The sequence below is a fragment of the Cupressus sempervirens genome, chromosome 10, assembly GCF_028749045.1.
Source record: "Cupressus sempervirens isolate cs-2001-9-10 chromosome 10, ASM2874904v1, whole genome shotgun sequence".
NCBI classification, from domain to species: Eukaryota; Viridiplantae; Streptophyta; class Pinopsida; order Cupressales; family Cupressaceae; genus Cupressus; species Cupressus sempervirens.
This window is the reverse complement of record NC_143127.1, coordinates 470,924,446-470,931,858: the sequence shown is the minus strand read 5'-3', so window position 1 is coordinate 470,931,858 and position 7,413 is coordinate 470,924,446.

Below are 7,413 nucleotides of genomic sequence, written 5' to 3'. Positions count from 1 at the left end.
TTCAAGAGTGATAAGTTCTAGATTATCGTTGGTGTAAATCCTCTAATAAGGTCACATTAAAAATGTGTATGTAACCTTTAACAGGGTTAGCTCCTAATAGAGTTCACTTCAGAAGGGTGAAAATTTTGGGTTGCTAGTCCTTGGTGGTTTTTCCATTTACATGTTTTCCATGTTAAATACTTGTGTCAAAATATGTGGATGTTTGTTGTGTTAGAAACAATAGTCCACCAACATAACTGAGAGGGGGGAGGGGTGAATTAGTTATCCAACAATTGAAACATTTATCTTCTTTAAATGAACTTAACCATTCAACCAAAGTAAACAACAACCATTATAAGATGCACATAGACAATTACACTAGATATGTTAACTAGGGAAACCCTTGATTGGAGGGAAAACCCCAATGAGAATGATGCTCACAAGATGATGTACTAATATAAATATTTCTTGTTAGAGGATGGACCCTATTAGGAGTCTATTACAAAATTTAGTACATAGAGTCCCTATTAGGAGACTTTGAAACCCTATTAGGAAATTCCAACCCTATTAGGAGTTGTGCCAACCCTATTAGGATTCGTAGTACAATGTATGCAAGAAGAGCCCACTTCCCAAACATGTAATTTTAACTACAAGAAGAGCTCACTACTCAAACATGCAATTTACTATTATGTTCTTCTTTGCTTTGTTATGTCAATTGAACCAAATACTTACAGACCTTGTAGACTAGGTCACAATTCTTGGATCACTCAACAAAACCTCAGCAATGAAGTTTCCTCCACTTCTGCTTTGTTCTACCCAACTTCACATTCTAATTTCTCTATTGTTTACAATCATTTACCATCCATCCATATCCATCTCATGATAAAGGAAACTTTCCTTCCTTTATACTAAGTCCATAAAAATTTTCCCTGAGTTGGTTGTTAGACCTTCTCAATTAATCATTATAGAACCACATAAAGAACATGTTACACTTAGTGATAACATCAATCTTCCGCTTTGCAACTTGAATAACTTTTCATACATGCAATATTATGATAAGTAAGCTTAGCCACATTATCACCAACATGTCTTCTACATATCCTCAACCTTAATTCTTAGAATAACAATTTTTCTAACATATATAACAAGTTTACTAGAACATGCCTCTATAAACTCTATCTCAGAACAAACATCACCAAAAATTGCATTACTTCTTCTAGACTTATCATTTCTTCATCTAACATTAACTACATATACTAGATACTTAGATGTATCTCCCATAACCTTTCTTAGTGAATATACTCAACTGTCCATCTATACCAACTTGATATTTATGCTATTCTTTTGTCAGATACCACAAAAAATTGCTATGTTCACATCAATGATAGACTTAGTCATGAATGTAATATATCATTGTAGTAACATATCTACAATACTCCCCCATAGGAATATCATTAGTATTCATGCTTCCAACAATCTCTCAACATCTCTTGCTTTGACATTGATGACAACATAGATGAAAAATATCTAGTTCCAAGAATACCAACAAAAGACTATTAATCTTTCTTTTCAAATCCTCTTCATCAATCATTCTCTCATGCTAAACTTTTCCAACTCCTCCCCCATTGATATACCTCAATGTGCTTCTCATCAAACTATTATTCCATGCTTTTTGAACTATTATAATTTTTGTTACTTGTCTTCTCCTCATGATGTTATTCCTCATGGTCTTCTCATGATTTTTTTCATACCAAACTTCTCCCCCATTGACATCAATATCAAAGGTTTCAGCAACCAAATTTATTGTATTAGACTTTGCAACAATTGTTTCTTACTAGCTCAAGTGTCCAAAGACACTATTCAAAAACAACATCCAACAAGATTCCTAGATGACTTTGTCCATCACAAATACTCCCCCATACAAGAAGTATCAATATTTAGTCTAGACAATAATGGTAATATGTTACATTGGGCTGATGTACTCTTTCATCTTCTACACTAATGTAGGAAGGGGCATAACCCCTACCATACCTCATAAATACTCAAAGTCTCTTTGGGAAGAGATTTAGTGAATATATCTATAATAGGCTCTTTAGTGCTCACATAATCCAATTTAATTTCCTTTTCTACAACTTTCTCTCTCAACATGTGATACTTACAACTCCATTTTTAGATTACAAATCTCTATTTTAGTCTTCCATTCTGCTTGGCTTTCACACATTTTAGCTCTAATAGCTTGTTCACCCTTCAAGCATTCATACTCTTATGCCTTCTTGATTAACATGCCAATGCAGTCTCTCAATTAGGTCACTGAATGAAGCAATACCCTTGACTCTTTGTCTTCCTTAGGTTCTTGCACATGACAACCCTTACTTCTAACCAACCATCCCTATAAATAGAGAATTAAGATCTTTTGTCATTCATTCTCCATTATCCAATTTAGGATTAGGATAGATTAGGTAGGATTCAATGAATCTACCCCTCATTCCATATCACTTCTAGAAACTTCTCCTTAAATCCTCTTTGAATTTTCTTCAAAATAGTCTACCATGAATTCTATGCCACCAGCTCATCAATCTTATCTTTCACCTGGTTCACACAATCCAAGACAACAAACTTGTCAGCTTAGATCCATTGAATTTATGATCTTTCTACTAATGCTGACACTCAACATTAACTTGCTTCTAATGCTTAGCACATATTGTGTTTCTTTACATCCTCTATAAAATCACTCAACACAAACTAAAGTTTATTGGTGCTTGACATCAACTACACTTTACTCGGCATCCACTATTTTGCTCTGCATACACTAAAATGGACTTTTTCTTGTCTCTAACTAATTTTCTACTCAGCTTGCGCTAACTTTGCTTGACACCTACTATCCATGTGGTCAAGCTTGGTAGAAAAACCTTGTTTAACTTTTTCTTATGAACTTGCTTAGTGTAACCAATCTTTACAACTTTAAGTAGATTATCAATGCACTATGATATCATTGTCTTAGTTGATTCTTGTACTCCTCTTTTATATCATAACTCAACCTTTCCTCTAGGTGCTATTGTTACATCTTTTGATCAAATCCTCTTCATCAAGAAAATAGGTAATTCTACTTAAATCATATAAGCAATCATCTCACCAGCAAAATAGTAGGTTTGAAGTTAGTGACAAAACAATGATTGAAACACATTTATCATACTCATAATAATAAATTTTCAACAATCTTCTTCTCAACAACTGAGTGCTTGAAGGAGAAAGTTTAAAGGGGTTTTTTTCTTAGGATTTGAAGATGTATAAGAGGGAGGTTCTTAAGCTAAAAAAGATAGATTTTCATCATGGAGAATCATGATAAGATTGTACCTATCAAGAATTAGAGACTATGCATTATACAATTTGGACAACTAGTACACACCTCCAACTCATCCTATGAAAATTGAGTAGATGAGGACAAAGAAAGAACATAATAACCTGATCATATAGATTGTTTCTTATCTAAATGATGCTAAATTTGATAACATCAAAGACTATGATACTGCTAAAGAGATGCGGGATAAGCTAGTACTAATTCATAGAGGAGATCAAAATGTATTGAGAGAAAATGATGAGAGCCTAAGAGGAAAAATTGATGATATGAGAATGAAAGATGGAAAGAACATTGCACAATATAGGATCTGAATCAAGAAAGTGGTTAGTGTCATCAAAGATGTTGAAGGAATCATAAGTGATGAAGATTTTGCAAGTAAAGTGTTCAAAACCTTGTTGCCTCTTTATGCTATTATAGTTTTAGGTATTAAATAATTTAGAGATATTCTTGGTCATGTGCTTACTCTTGATGCTTTAGTTGATAGATTGAATACTTTTGAGTTGACTAACTTTGATCATAGTTTAGCTAAAGTTGAAAATTCTTTCAAGACATCACTAACTAGTAGAAGTTCAAGGAAAGAAAAGTGTAGAAGAGATGAAAGTGATTCATATTCTGATGACATTGAGTAAGATGAACTTGAAGCACTATTGGCTAGAAGGCTATCAAGAGGAAAAGGGAAGTTCAAAGGTAAATTACCCTTGATATGTTTCAAATGTAATGAAGTTGGGCATATTGCATCTATATGTCCTAACAAGAACATGAATAACAAGGATGACATAAGATAGAAAAAATATCAAAGGAATAAAGATTACAAAGATAGAGGAAAGAAGCCATGTTACATTCCTAAGGAAGAACACTCCGAGTTGGGATCAAGTGATGAAAATGAAGGTGAAGAAGTTGTGTATAATGTTGTGAAAGAAAACTCAGAGTAGGAAAGGTATGAAGAAGAAAAATCCCTTATATCTCAAGTATCTACACCGATACCTCTAGGAGTAGTGTGAGAACCCAATGACTTGATAATCCAATGGGATAACTACATAGTAAGTGATATAGAAATATGTGACCTTTATTGTATGATGGGTGACCTCTATATACTATTAAACCTTACATTTCTAGTCCCTCTCTACTCTTGACTTTGTAATTTTTCAATCCTTCTCTTATGCCTAGCTTTGAGTCACTATAAGTTATGTCTTAGTCATGTATAATTTTCTCTACAATCTTGTAATAATATCATTGTTAGAAATTAAAGTCCACAAAGATAACTAAGAGGAGGGGGGTGTGAATCAGTTACACATTTTTAAAAAACTCTCAATATCTTTATTAATTTTGAGACATGTAAAAAGTAGATACAAAAACCATAGAAAGATAATCATGCACAATAACACTAGATATGTAATCTAGGGAAACCCTTGATCAAAGGGAAAACCTTGATGGGAATTATGCCCACAAGATGATGTACTAATATAAAAGTTCCTTGTGAGAGGATAAACCTTGTTAGGAGTCAATAAAATATAATTAGTACATTTGAGTTATTGTTAGAAAATTTGAATCCCTATTAGTAATTGTGCTAACCCTATTAGGAGTTGAAAGGATGACAACTAAACCTATTGTCCAAATAACCTTAGTACTATTATTTATGAATAATACAAATATGAAGTAACAACTATCCAACTAGTGACTTATCTTGAAAAATTACTTCCTTTTAATCTCACCATGTATCAACCAAGCCAAAATATAGTATGATCAAAATATATTCATATTCATGTTCACTCATACAATAACTATTTGCACTAGATCTCACTTTAAGTATGCATAACCAATAAACAAACTCATTAATCACAACAATACAATACCGCAAGGAAATAACCTTTCCTTTATACAAAGTCCTAAAGAAAAAAATTGAATCAGCCTTGAGGATTTCCTAATTTATAATAATAATAATATAGGACAATCCTAAGATATTACAATACACACTACGTTATAATTTTATATCTTTTCAAGATTACAAGTTAACAGTCAGCTCAAATTCTTCATAACTTTCCACACAATGATATTTTGATTATGCCTCATAAAAAATGTATCTATGATATGTCTTAAATCCATGTCTCAATGCTCTTAATCCAGTTCCATCTCTATGAGGAGATAGAATCAAAACAACAATGTTGGTTTTCCAAAAGTATTATCTGAAAGTTGCCTTCACTAAAATCCTCATAACTCTATCCATCCTTCATATTTCTACATGTGCTCTTAGCTATAACATCTAGAGCTAGTATGGAACATAACCTTAGGTGTGCATAAGTTGATCTTCAATCCATGAATTTCAACAAATACTTCTTCCTCTATAACTTGCCATTCTTCACAAAATAACAAGGATATTGATATTAATAACAAACACTGTCATGAATGCAACACATAACCATTGAATCATGTATCCAACAATGCTAATTTACTCCCCCATAGGAAAATCATCAATATTCATACTAACAATCTACCTCTTTGGTATTGATGACAACATAGATTAAAAATATCAAAGTGCCATGAATACCAAATATGCTTCTTCATCATCTACCTTTTCTCTCCCATTCATGTTGATTATAAATGTACACATACATCTCAATTTCAAACAAAAAACTCATTCTTCAAAACCTATCATATCAAGTAACCAACAATTTAGAAATAGATAATATTGAGAGCGGGGGGTGAATCAATATTCTACAAAATTTTACCCACAACTGAATATTTTTAATTACTTTATAACTTACATGTGAAAGTAAACCAACAATGTTGAATAGTAAATATAACCATGCACAAAGAGAAATCATAACACCATTATTTGTTAACAAGGAAAACCCTATCCAAGGTAAAACCGCAATGGGGATGATACCCACAAGATGATCCATTAAACAAAAGAATCTTGTTAAGGATATTGACCCAATTAGGAGTCTATGACATATAGTGTCTCAACTCCTTGTTAGAGGACAAGACCCTGTTAAAAGCCTCAACCCTATTAGTAGTTACTTCAACCCTATTAGGAGTTGGTAGAGAAAATACAATGTATGCAAGAAAAGCCCACTACCCTAACATGCAATTATGCAATTTAGTTTCTTCACAAGAGTAGGTATACATACAATACTATTTTAATACTATAAATCACACTTGCTCTGATCATACATTAGATTTTACATCACATAAGGCTTGAATATCATTTAGTCTTTCTTTCTAATCATTCACATTACAACTTCACCATGCTTTTTTTGTGCAAGATATGATCTTTACTTATATCTTGTAAACTAATAAATCTCTACTCAGTCAACCTTAATGTTTTCTCATGCTTGACCAAATATAAAAATGACTTAGGGTAAACATCTATGATTTTGTTCCATCATGACTTAGTAATTATTTTATCACCAAAATAATTCCTTAATTCATACAACCCAATTTTGAGATATGCTCTATTTTGTTTTGTTAAATACCTGTGTACATCATCAAGATACTACTTTCTATTGATCCTTAACTATGCATGTCCTAACTTGATCTTTGTCATCCATACACACTATATTTGTCTCTATAATGTTGCAACATGTCTAATACTTAGACAGTTTCCTAACTCTAGTTGCATAAATGAAATATGAAGTACATGTTCCCATAAATGACAATAATTCATACATATATCTATCCATATTGACAACAATTTCCCCCTTTTTCATTGATAGAAACATTTTAGAAAATTGGTTAAGTCTCAAAATCATGTCATACAAAAAGTAACTACACAAAATTTCCTTCAAAACAAAAAATATTTTATTCATGTTTTGATAAATCATTATATTCCTTCTCACTCCTTACAATGATACATAGGTGTACTCCCCCTTACATATACATATATACTTCTCCCCCTTTGACATCAATGTAAAAGGTGTATATACAAAACTATGTTTCTCTTGCTAATCAACTTGTCATTCTAGATAAACAATCTACAAAACTGAGTTGTAGTCTCTCAAGGTCCTTCTTTTAGTTTTCCGTGACTATTTTAGGTATACTAATGAGTGCACAAAGTGCACAGGATGCCACTTCTACAA